This window comes from Aedes aegypti, chromosome 2 (assembly GCF_002204515.2).
Source record: "Aedes aegypti strain LVP_AGWG chromosome 2, AaegL5.0 Primary Assembly, whole genome shotgun sequence".
Lineage (NCBI taxonomy): Eukaryota > Metazoa > Arthropoda > Insecta > Diptera > Culicidae > Aedes > Aedes aegypti.
Window position 1 is genome coordinate 347,035,069 of NC_035108.1, and position 13,508 is coordinate 347,048,576.

At 37.8% G+C, this 13,508-nt stretch overlaps 1 protein-coding gene across 1 annotated transcript in view; it reads right to left on the reverse strand.

Annotated features, from left to right (window-relative positions):
* LOC5570445 (T-box protein H15) overlaps window positions 1–13,508 on the reverse strand; it is a 146,973-nt gene that overhangs the window by 94,636 nt on the left and 38,829 nt on the right. The window lies entirely within an intron of this gene.

The window sequence follows — 13,508 nt, forward strand, 5'->3', positions numbered from 1 at the left end:
AAAACCATCCCAAAACGAAAAGGCAAGAAAAAAAAACTGAGCAGATTCATAGCACCCAAAATGACATGACAGCATCCCAAACAATCACTTCAACGATCGCTGCTCTGCTGTACGCAACGTGTCACCGACCGGTAGGAAACCCAACTTCAACCGCTAATCTGTCAATCAAAATCTACTCACTCTCGAGGGACATCAGCAGCGTAACGGAAAGCGACGAGGAATGAATATCTGCTCTCATCTGCGTCAATTAAATTCCAATCAAAAACCATGAAATTTGTCTCTATTTTTCCCCGGGAAAACAGGTTCCCTTTGTCCAATCAGACGTGCTGTGATAAACTCCGCTGTGGTTCGTCTCAAGTTCGTCCATAAATTAGGCCTCTATTCAGCGTTGAATGCGGAGAACAGAAAAAAAAGCAGCATCCTCCTCCGGTATTCGAGGTGACCTGATGATGGTCTACACGTAATCTCCAGAGGGTTGAAAGATCCCTATCGGACTGTTTAACTACCCGAAACGACACGCTAAAAATACACCCAAACTATCGACACCATCGTCGTCGTCATCATCATCTGCAACGCGTCGTCGTCGAAACTCCACACCAAACCAACCGTCCCTTCGTCGGAGAGGAAGGGCACAGTTGGACAATCCATAAAACATTAGCTGCCTAACATTTGTGCGACACTCAACGATGCCAGATCTACGGAAAATTTACGAAGATTCACGGAATTAGGATTCAAACCCACGTCCCTCAGCTACGGCTATATGGAATCCGTATATTCATAAGTCGAATCTACAAAATCAATGATCTGAAAATTCAGCATCGCTGGCGACACTGTTAAACCAACTCGACCAGCGAACCAGCGTCGTCGTCGTCATCGATGGCCATTCGAACCGAATCGAATCGAATCGGATCGTATCACACGACGGGCGCTGCTCGGTGGTGATTTATCGACCCCATTTGGGCAGTTTTATCTTGTTTTAATTAATTGAGATTATTTCCCTCGTCACCACACCGAGAGAGAACACCGCGGACTCCAATCAGATCGTTTTGGTTTTGGCCCCTCAGGCAGCAGCTTGGTCGCCGGCCGCTCACACAAACGCATATGTAGCTGCGTTGCGTTGCTTCGGTTCGGTTGGCGAGTTCAACGGAATTTGTCGCGTTGCAGATGGATGCAGGGAACAAAGGCCAATAGTAGTAGTGGTAGTTCAACCGGTCACTAGCACACATTTGCCGAGTCGTCGCGTAGACCAAATCTTTCCGTTTCGATGGGTGGTGATGGATTTGATAAATTCGCTGAGTTTCGGAAGGCTGCTGGATGTGTTTTGGGCCCGAGGGGTTGAAAAAGGGGTCCTAAGGGTACATGGGGAAAGGCGGTATTGGTTTTCAATTTCATCGGGATATAAAAATTATGTTAATTGAATTGTTTTCGGAGAGATTTATGATCGACGCCGAAGAGTCATCGCGATGTGAGGGATTTGATTTCGTTGTAGAGCTTTCGAGACGTTTTGACTAAGAGATATTTCAGGGAATAATATAATTTAATAGAGGAAACGTGCAATTTATAAATCATCTATTTAGATTTTTCTTTTTCTGGGTACCTCAACATTCGAAAATCATTTGTCAGCAATCGTAGACTAGAAAAGAAATGATGAGTGATAGCCTAGTTTGACGAACTTTGAATTAATTCAAGATCAGTTTGAAGAACTTAAATAAACAATTTCTACCATAGATATCGAATAAATTGACAAAAAAAGATGTCTGTATCAAAGATGTTAGGGTGAGTAATCCGTTACAAAGAGAAACGCAAATGAGAATTAATCCAACCAGATCAATGTTTTTTGTATCCATAGGGGGCTCCAAACAACTATACAAAATTTAGGTGCTGTCGGTTCTGTCTACAATGTGCATATCGTGATTGAAATTTGGAAGGGATTTCGTATTGAAAAGCCTACCTTTTTGTACTGTTGTTTTAAGCACCTAAACTCTCTTAACCAGGCCTGCCCAACCTTTTTGAATCGCCGGCCAAATCTTAGACACGTGGGACAAATTTTTTAGTGAAAGAATTTCAAATGTTTTGGTGCAATCAAATTTAAATGAAAAACATTAGGTTTAAAGAGATCTTAAGTGCACATTTGCAATTTTAATAATATTCGTAACATTTTTCAGTGCACCGGTCTTTTTAGTAAAATCAAATTAAAGTGATAAAAATTTCTTATGAAGGCATGAAAAATGGATACCTTATTATCTTATACTAGCTGACTTTGTAATTTGTAAACTGTGTTGAAAAGATTTCGTCAGAATTCAGTCTAGAATCCATTCAAAAGTCTCCCATAAAACGTATTAGTATCTTAATTTTATGAAAATTAATCCTCATAATTCTGACATATTTTTATTTGATTTTATGTGTTATATCCTCCAAAGTGTTTTCTAAGTATGATATCCTGGATTTTGCGAGAATCCTGCGCAGAATTCTGTAAAAATTGCACTGCAAGATCCCGTTATAACCCTCATTTTAAAAGCGTGTTCTACAATCTAAAGAAATCTGGCCAGCTCAGAATTTTATAAGAAATTCTTCTGAAGTTGTGTGAGAATCTTCAACAGAATAATGTCCTGGATTCAGTGATGACTAGGATTTCATGAAACCCTATTATCGCCCAAAATCAGAAAGTCTGAATCCTGCTAACGCTTTCCCTGTAATTCATGAGAGAATTCTCTCCAAAACTGAACAAGCTAATAACCTGTCCGCAGATCAGCCTAATACAATCTGTTACAATCTTTTTCAGGTAAAAAATTCATGCTCAGGAGTCAGTGAGTATTCACCTTATATTTGTGTATGGCCTTCAACTGTTTGTTGAAAACATATGTTTGAACTTTTAATGCACTTAATACTAAGAAAAGCTACTGGGGAGATTTCTTGCTTTTAATCCTCATAAAACTATATAAACTAATGGTTGGTTTGGTTTGACTTTATTAACGAGATTTTTAGCCCTGGGCTAGTTCATCTCGGGACCAACGGCTTTACTTCCCTTCCGAAGGAAGTCGTCACTATAACTTTTTACGTCATAAGTGACTATGTCGGGGATGGGATTCGATCCCAGGTCCTCGGCGTGAGAGGCGAGTGTTCTAACCACTACACCAGGTCCGTCCCCCATATAAACTAATGTTTGAAAAATAAATCAATCAAATGTAGGAAGATCTAATCATAATGTAGATAATCTTTAAAATTAGAAAGCCTCAAATTGAAGAATTTTAAGCTGTCATAATTAGCATTGAAATATTCAACATGAGAAGGGTCTTCAAGCTCCTCGCGGGCTGTATGTTAGACAGGTCTGCTCTAAGCCCTGAGCACAAAGCACAATATAGCACACTTAAATATTAACAGACTCATTAAAAATTGTTAAAAAGTTACACAATTTCTCGCTGATACTCGAACAAACGAATCCCAATTTACAAGACCGAAGAACGAAAAGGCCTGAGAGCGCTAACGCTTACCTGTTTTCTACCTTATAAACATTAATAAATTCGAAATAAAGTTTAGTTTTTTTCAGTTTTAAAGCTTTATCTCGGTTGGTTAAGTCGAATATGGTATGAGCTATGATTGAAAATTAGCTTACTCAATATAAAATACTTGTAATAACATTCCACGGTGCCCCAACAGACTGTTATAATGCAAAAAAATGTCCATCAAATCTGAGGGCTCGATTTCTGAGGTCATTCTGCATCTCTGGACCAAGTTTTGAAAAAATTCCTAGGTGAAATCTCAAGAAATGTTGATTTAAATTTTTTGACCAAAAATTTCTAAATAATCCTTATTAAAATTTTGCCATAGCACTAAAAAAAACATACAAAAACGCCCAAAAAGTTGGCCAAACTGTTCTCAACTAGTATATAATTGTTAAGATTGTTATAATTAAAATTATTTACAACTGACTAAACATACCAAAGTGGCTTAAGTATGTTCTTACATGGCTTAAACCATTGAGCTTAGTTCAATAGAATGAAATCTAAGAAATAGATTCTAATATACAATTGATGTTTCGTTCGATAAACGAACATGCAATGCTGAATATTATTAATTTACAGCTTACTTTTCGATTTTCTCACTATGTGACCAACCCACCAAAGTCTGCCGTATTTATTTTGCATAATAAAATTTGTTTGTTTGTACATCTGGTACTACTCTTGATGTTTACGTCTAGTTTTCCGCCGAGTATTGCCCTCACCATTTTGCGTAAATATTCTATTCAACATTCCAGCCACAACAGGATTATAACTACACGGGAACGATTTTTAACGATTTTTTTTTTGCTAGATAGGCTTAATTGCGAAATAATATCCAAAAACGACGACGTTGTATAAAAAGTAAAGTAATATACAATTTTTGTAAAGAAATACAGGTAGAAGCCGGGCTTCGTGGCCGTGCGGCTACTGGCATCAGCGGTTTAGGCATATTGTGCCACGAAGAGTGTGTTCGATTCCCGCTCCAGTCGGTGGAAATTTTTCGTCAAACGGAAAATTCATCAATGGGCTACTGGGTGTTCCGCGTTGTGCGTTGTCTAATGTAAGAGATCGTTCAGTCTGTGCAGCCTTTAAGTGAAGACGGTGTAAATTGTCTTTTAAAAAAGAAGAAGAAAAATTTTTCCTCTTATAGGCAGAAGACCTCAAATAACCTGCATAAGTTTTGAACTGCTACGGCAAATGAAATATAATATGTTGTTGGTTTTCACTACATACAATTCAAAGGCTTTTAGTTGCATATGCTGTTTAAACACCTCAAATTTAACAGAAAACGGAAATTATGAATCCCCGGGTAGTATTGTTTAATCGTGGGCAACCGATTGCGGTCAAGGCCTCTTTATAGTCCTCCGGAAGATCCGGAAAATCCGCAAAACTGAAGATACTCTGAAAATTTTCTTAGAGAGCTGAGATTTTCAAAACGACGTGCAGTGATTAGCTTGAAATTAATTTACCATCGTGGCCTCGGTATGATTTCGAATGGTCATTTCTTGGGCCTCCGGAAGATCCGGAACATCCGGAAAAGTGAACATTTCCTGGAAGTTGACCTAGAGAGCTGCAATTTATTCCAAAAATTCACGAATGCAATTTTCTACAAATAACTAGCAGTGATGAGCTACCAATTACTATCGTTGCCTTTGTAAGATTTTGAATAGTCATGAACGGCAACTTTATGTTACTCCGGAAAGTCCGAAACATTCGTAAAAATGAACATATCCTGACAATTGACCTAGAGAGCTTCAGTTTCTTCCAAATAATTTGGATACGTGGCTTGAGAATCGTATTGCTATCCTCAATAGACACTGAATGGTCTTGAGAAAAACTCTCGAACCGTGGTTAACCGCAATTTGTTACCTCACGATATTACTATATTACCCGAAGATACACAATTTCCGTTTTCTAATAAATATGAAGATTTTAACCCCTCTACTAGCAGCTTCAATTTTTTACCATAAAAAAATATTCAAATCCATTCTCCAGAATAGGACATTCCCCAGAATCAGTTTTATGCATTTTTTATTGGCGGAAAAAAATAAATTTGGTTTTATTTAGTTTTTTTTGGTCGTTAAAAAATGCACCTACCGAATTGATTCAAATGCCCAATGCTTCGAATCCCTGGATCTCAAGTGAATGAAATCGGACTTAGGATCAAAAAAAAAAACTTTTCAAAGGCGTGTGTTTGCTTTTCTTGCCTCAGGCAAACCATCTAAGTGGGCATCCATATACCACCTGGTGATATATCCATACCAATTTCAAAACGTTTGTATGGACAAAAGAACACGAAGGGGGAAGGAAGTGGTCTTGAAAATCCAAAATAAACAACTACGTGGGTCATAGCCAGACCCGACCAAAATCTTAAGTGGAAAAAACTGTTTAACAAGATTGTGCTACTTTTCATCGAAAGCCATTTCCCCGAATGGCCCGTTTCTTCGAAAAGCGATGCAGTTAGGCAATAAAAAAAAATGAGATATTATAGATTATAAGGTCATTAGGATTAGACACATATTGCCACAAATGCCGAGGACGGTTAAACCTGACAGAATCGTCAATTGAGTAAAGACGCAAAAAGTTATGACAATTATGAGAGCTAAAAACTTTTCGGGGAACTAGGATATTCGGGGAAACGGGTTATTCAGGGCGTTGGTATTCGGGGAACTGACGTTCGGGGAATTGAAATTTGGGGAAAAGTAACAAAACCGTTTAAGATAAGCTGCTCTTACAAATATACTATGTTTTATGATCAAATTTGACTCAATTTATCGATTTTTTTTTTGTTTCCATAGTTGTTCTGCCTTCTTTTAAAATTGGATGTTGTTTCTAATTGTATTTTTGAAGTGTGATTGGTATTAATTTAATATTCCTTATATTCACAAAATATTTTGGTTGCTTTCATAGTATATTCTCTCTTCTTTTGAAAATTGTCTGTACTTCCTAAGTTAATTGTCTTCGTTATTATGTATAATAATTGTAACGTTGGGACGTTTTTTTTCTTTTTAAGCAAAATAATTTTGCTTTGAATTCGTTGATTTCAAGATAATATTTGAATTTTAGATTAAATTGAAGTAACATAAAAACGGTTTGACGTTTTTCTCTTTTTAAGTAAATTTATAGTTTGAAATTGTTAAATAAAATTTGTAAACATCGACGAAAAGTATCTTGGATTGAGTTTTGAATTCTCATTTTGACTTTGCCTCATGGGAACGTGAAATAGAAACTGTATGTAATTGGTTTGTGTCTAGGCTAAATGTATGCCATAAAAAGACGTAGTGAGTGCAGTAATGGCTCCTGAATATATGTAACTCATATACACCATCTTGACGAACCTACAGAAGCGCTAAGATCGCCATTCGAAAGATTCGTTGGCGCGATTCTGTAGACAAAAAGGGGATTGTTTAATGTAGGTTTCTTTAAGGAAAAATGACTTAAGCTCGTGCATTTCGTTCTATACAAGGCTGGAGATTAGAAGTTATCGCGGTTTTCTAGTTCGTTTGTGAATTTTCTATTCTGTGCCCTTCGATAACGTACCGAAGTAAATTGTACGTGTTTCCGGTCGTTTTGACCGTGGTCCCGCGAATCTTCTATTCGTGCTTGAGATTATTCGTACAAAAAGCGCTTAGGCGCTTTTTTGTATTACGGGCTGGTTGAGAGTTTCGACAAGTGGAGTCAATTTGGGGTTTACCCGTGGCGTTTCCGACGCCATCATCGTCAAACATTTGAGCTCGGGATCCACTAAGGCCCGCCTATAAGGTAGTCAAACGGAGGGAGGTGAAGTTCGTCAACCCTTCGAACGAAGTTCTCCGACGGTCGCCAAAAACCGTCGTTAGTTCACCTTACGCTACAACCCCGGTGAACGGAGTCCGAGAGCGCGATCCCCGTACGTCGCCAATTATCGTACGCCGGATCGGACCAAATCTGAAGGTGACGGGTTCATTTCATCGCGTGCGGTCAGAGCCCCCAAGGCAAAGCCGTGCGAAGGTACGTTGGTCTCGACCCTGAAAAGGCGGTCAAACCCCGGGAAGCACGACAATCCGTCGTTGCGGCTCTCGAAGAAGACCAAATCGGAAGCCTTCCCTCCAGCCTCCACCTCCTCCGCAACGTTAATTCGGCCATACTCCCCGAGCTCAGACCCTTCGTCGCTGCCGCCATTACAGCAGCGTCAGCGGACAAGCAACGTTCCCGCCATTGCTCCGAGGAGCGATCTAACGACGGCCGTCCTTCTCCGACAACCGCCGGATACGTCAGACGTCATCGAGTCACCGAAAATCCTGCGCAGGTACGTGGAAACCTTTTTCATGGCCATGATAGTTTCCCTTAATACCCGTTAGTAAATAGGTCCAACCCGAATGTGTTTTAGTTAATAAAGAGTAATAGAAGTTCTGAAAGACAATTGATCTGCCCGCGTGTGTAGTAAAATGAGATGGATGGATATGGGTTATGAAAGGGGTCCCAAGCAGAAGGAAATAACTACTGAATACCAAATTGAGGTATTCCATACCAGATAATATCCAATACTTACAACCTGAATGAGGTATGAATGAGCCCTGCATACACTCTTAAAAATAATGGAAATTACTGTGGACGTAATTCATAGTATGACTGAATGACACATGATGTAAATGATAAAACAACACAAAAATGTGTCCTTGAAGATGTATTTAACAAAAAATGTAATATTACACGTTAAAGGACGCAAAAACGATATCACTATGATCGGCATTTCCCGAATCAGACGCTATGGTATTTGAAATGTGACATAAATTCATGTCATTTGGCTCGCTTCTTTTATGTGCATCCAAAAGACGTAAAATCACATGATTTTTTCGAAGTGTGTAGGAGTTAAAATACCTCAAATAATACCTCCTGCATATTCTACAAATACCAAGCTGATGATAAGATCAGGTATTGTAATACCTAAATAATACGTGATGGGTTTTCATATATAAGTATTTCAATACCTCCAGCTGTCCTCATCTTCTTCTTTTTGGCATTACGTCACCACTGGAACAGAGCCTGCTTCTCAGCTTAGTGTTGTTATGAGCACTTCCACAGTTATTAACTGAGAGCTTACTGTACCAATGACCATTTTTGCATGCGTATATCGTGTGGCAGGTACGAAGATACTCTATGCCCTGGGAAGTCGAGAAAATTTCCAACCCGAAAAGATCCTCGACCGGTGGGATTCGAACCCACGACCCTCAGCTTGGTCTTGATGAATAGCTGCGCGTTTACCGCTTCGACTATCTGGGCCCCAATTGCTATCGAATACCAATATGAAGTATTTTTAAACGTTTTACACATTTTTTTCAAATACCATTTTAATACCAAAATGAGGTATTGACAACTGAACAATACCTAATTATGGTATGATACCAAAATAAGGTACCGTAAAACGGGGTAACTTTGATAGTTTTTTCGAAGAAAACTTGAATATTTTTGCATGCTGTTTCAAAGAATTATGATTTATATTTTTAAAACAAGTACTGGCATCCTACCTATCGATTGCTGTTGATAGATTGCCAAAAGATTTAATTTGAATGGATGTATAATTTTTCATATAATCGAAAGTCGGTTTTCTGTTTTGGGGTAACTTTGATAATGGAGTATGCATCGAACAAAATTGAATGAATAACGAACATTCGTAGGGCATTGCATACCTATAGGCGTTTAACGTTATATGGAAATTTCTGACTTAGATTACAAAAATGGTCCCAGTTTGTGAAAATGCTTTTCGCTAAGAGATTTGAGACCGTATTCAAGTTCTATGATAACTAGGATGCCAAATTTAAGTGGCCAACTATTCAAAAGTACATCAAATAGTGATCGTACAACAGATTGTTTGTAAGCGTTTCAAAAATGCTAAAATTGTGTCAATTTTTAATATTCGTGTAAAAAGCCTTAAATGGTCTCGATTCAAATGAAAACAGCTCTTATATGGAGTGTCATACTAATATTCTTCAGTTTTGCATTCGTTTTGCTTAACCGATTTACAGAAATTATGATATTTCGTTTAGTATGTGGTGGGTTACGCACTATCAAAGTTACCCGCATTATCAAAGATACCCCGTTTTACGGTATGCATAAGTTATTGCGAGTTATTCTTTCCTCCTCGGGGTCTGCGTGGTCTGTGGGGATTTGAATTCTGAACTTGTAACCAACTCAGTTATTGGATCACCAAGTGACTTGGTAGCTTAGTTGGTGAAGCGCTCGTCTAGCATACAAGTGTCCAGGGTTCAAATCCCAGTCGAGCACGTGGATTTTTTTTTCCATAATTTCACCCATAATTTGTTCATCTTTACCACGCGTAACGAGTTAATTTAATTAGAATGACAGTGTTTACGAACACGGAACACCTAGATAAAATGAATGTATTGTTTGAGATGATACAAAGAAAGAGAAATATCACACCAAAAATAATGAAACTGAATTTGCGATTAGGCTCAACTGGCTTGACAAGTATGTGTATATGAAAATGCGTGACAGTGTTCCACAATTTTCATTACTGTTTTAATTTCGCATGACATCTGACTAGTTGAATTTTATATCAAACCACATACGCGATTCTCATTTTTCACCTACTTTTCAGTACGTAATTGTAAGCGTTATTGTTCCTACTATTACCGGCATTTCGGGCTTTCCAAGATTCCTAATGGCATCTTAGAGTTTAGCTCCAAGGGGAGAGGGGGTAAGGCACAGCGTGACAAAATTTTTGGAGGACTCATACAAAAAGCATTACCGGTAGGGGGTCGAAAAAGTCAAAATTTGGTGTGACATAATTTGTGTACCATCCCCTTACGTGTTACAGATGCAGAGTGGGAGATACAAGCATGTATTAGATAGATAAAATTACAGGATAAAGGGAAATGGACAGACCTAGGATTAAACTCATCATCTTCTGCTTATAAAGTGGTTACCATTTTAAAACCGACCTCGTTTAATTTAGAATAACTAGATAAGAAGAACTTGAAAATGACTTTAAAGTCAAACACCTGGAAAGCATTTAAAAGGAAAGCTATGATATAGAAGGCGGGGTTGGCGGTCTAAAGCCTACCGCTTCTGCTTCCTGAGCAGAAAATCATGGGTTCAATCCCAGGCCCGTTCCTTTCCTTGTATTTTGTAGTTGTATCTGTCACTTGCTTCTTTAATCTACTCATAATCTATCACACTTAAAAACTATTCGTTCATAGCAAACGCTAGAACCAGAGATGGACAAGAAACCGTCTCCCTACGGTTCTCTTCAATCATTATAGCACGCCTTTCCTTACGCCTGAAACATAGGCAATCTGCTTATCAATAGATTGCCTCTCTGTCATAAAAAAACCTCAGAGCCTGTTTACAAATTTCATAACGCTTAAGGAGGTGGATGAGTGTCCTCAAAATGTTACAGCTCATACATTTTTAGCGTTATAGAATTTATGAATGAACCCTTACACCCATATCTTCCCGCATGATGCAAGCGTAGATGCAAGCGTATATCCGGTCTACTGTGGGATAGTTTCTAAATGCTACGTCTATGCCTCCCCCTAGCCCAAGCTCAAGCTCAAGCCTGAAGCTCAAAATGAAAGCTATGATATAAGATAGATAAGTAAGAAAAATCCAACTACAATCTTCAAGAGCTGATACAAAAAAAAAAACAACAAGAAATACTCAAAAACACTTATCTTCAAAGAAAACTCTTAGAAATCTTTTTGGTTGTTTTTCTTGAGCATACGATTCACACGATTTGCAAATAATACAAGGAAACATTAGTATAAAACTTCAGGAGTTTATGGATGAATCTCTAGAAGGTAGTAAAGAGCTATTCCTGATATAACTCTAGAAAAAGTTTAACCAACTGATTCCAAAAGCCATCATACGGTGAATTTTCAACGTATATGTATATAAAAATTATAAAAAAAACCGTTTCAAAATTTTGGAAGAAGAAATAAAAGAATTCGTTAAAATACACATTTGTTTTTGATAAAACTCTGAATTGTTGGAATACCACTCTATGTTACAAAACATGGCTACTCTCTTAACGACATTAACATTCTTATTTTCCTATATACCGTTTTGATTCATATTGCGGACACTTAAGGCCTTAGTGAAGTATAACCAGGCTTGATAATGCTCCTCAACATCATTCGAGTTCAGTGAAATACTCTAGAGCAGCGTGCTGTCTTTGCTTCTTTGCGAGGGAGCGAAAAAATGCTAAGCAGAGAGGCAACGAAAAATAAGCCTAGGAAGATGCAGCACAAAACATAACAGAGTAAAATTCCATAAAAAACGGTGTTCTCACAACTCCCCGAGGACTGTTTGTTCGGGTGGCAGACTCAAGAGTTTTTTTGAAGCGTGAGTAAAGGTGAGCATCGCAACAAGAGACAGAGAGTTTCTGAAAAAATCCTCGCAATTTTTTGCACTTTTACTCGAACCGCTTGAGAATCTGTGTTGAAAATTTTGAGTTCAGTTTTTTCTCCTCGGGAAAACGGCAAAATCGCCTCCTCTTTGCCACGCAGAGGAGTTTCTATCAAGCCTGAGTATAACTGAGCATTAGGGCTGTTCAAAATATAGAATGTTTGAAAATCTAAACTCCCATATCTTCCTTACCATCCTTACCATAAAAATAGTGTCCTGTGAAATTTTCCGCTTTCTAGGTGGTGATTTAAAGGTGGCCCAAAGACAATGTAGGTTTATATGGAAATTACTATGAAGAAATTTTGAGAAATGTTTCAAACACGCTAGTAGTAGAAACTTTTCCTCCCATATTAAAAACTCATACTTTAAACCTTAAAGAAGGATGTTGCTGAAGAAACAAATTCCTTTTGAGCAAATTTTGTTTGGGATTTTTGTACATGTTTGCAGGGCTATAATTCCATATTAACCTTAATAATAGCAAACAAACTCATGAATATCTCTTCTGCTATCCGTCGGATTGAATTTCTCTCTTCTGCAAATTCCTTTATTATGGTTTGAAGAATTAGTTTTTACTAGTGGATAATAAGTTTGTACTTACATTACAGTACTAGCGTGTTTGGAACATTTCTCAAAATTTCTCCATAGTAATTTCCATATAAACCTACTTTGTCTCTGGGCCACCTTTAAATCACCACCTAGAATGCTGAAAATTTCACAGAACACTATTTTTATGCTAAGGATGGTAAGAAAGATATGGGAAGTTGTTTTTTCAAACATTTTTAAATCTTGAACCGCCCTACTGAGCATAGAGCATACTAAATAAATCATTCTGTATTATTTCTCAGCGTTAGCGAGCGTCGGAAACCCTTAACTTTCGAACGGTGAATACAGAACACGCTTCCGCAACTTGAATAATTTTAAAATAAATCGAAATGTTTGGCCTTTTCATGATTCTTATTCCGGACGCTTCCTTACTTTTCTCTCAAATGCTGGACACTTTGATGCAAATTCCGGATAGCTCTTGGAAATCATTGATAGAAAAGTCAAACCATCAGATGAAGTTGTGAAGCCACTAAAGAGACGTCTAAGGCATTTGAACATTATAAGTTTGCATAGATTTTTATGGAAAAAGCTTATTAAAAGGATCCTTGTGAAAAGTGTGAAATCCTTGTGAAATGTGGATTTCGTGTGAAATGTTTACCAAAGTAGAGTGCCCGGAATTTGAAGCTATCCGTAATATGAATCAGTTACGTTTTGTAGTTTTGAACTTATTTAAGAAAAGGGGGGTTTGAAAAAGTGGTTTTATGTGTATGCTGATCAAAAATTTTATTTTCTTGTAAAGACCCCTACTGTTCCTAGAAATAATTTCTGGCTACGCCACCGCATCATATAAATAAAACAACGAAAAAAGATAGTATTTAAGTTTTTTTATAGAAGAATTATATTTTTTTCTTAGTGATTCGATTATCCGGAGTGAAAAAAAAAATCGATACTCCGGATAACCGAGTCCGACCTGTATTTGAAACAAATATCCCATTCAGACTTCGAATTGAATGCGCCAGCTGGTGGCACAACCAATTGAGTTGAAATTTTGCGAGACCT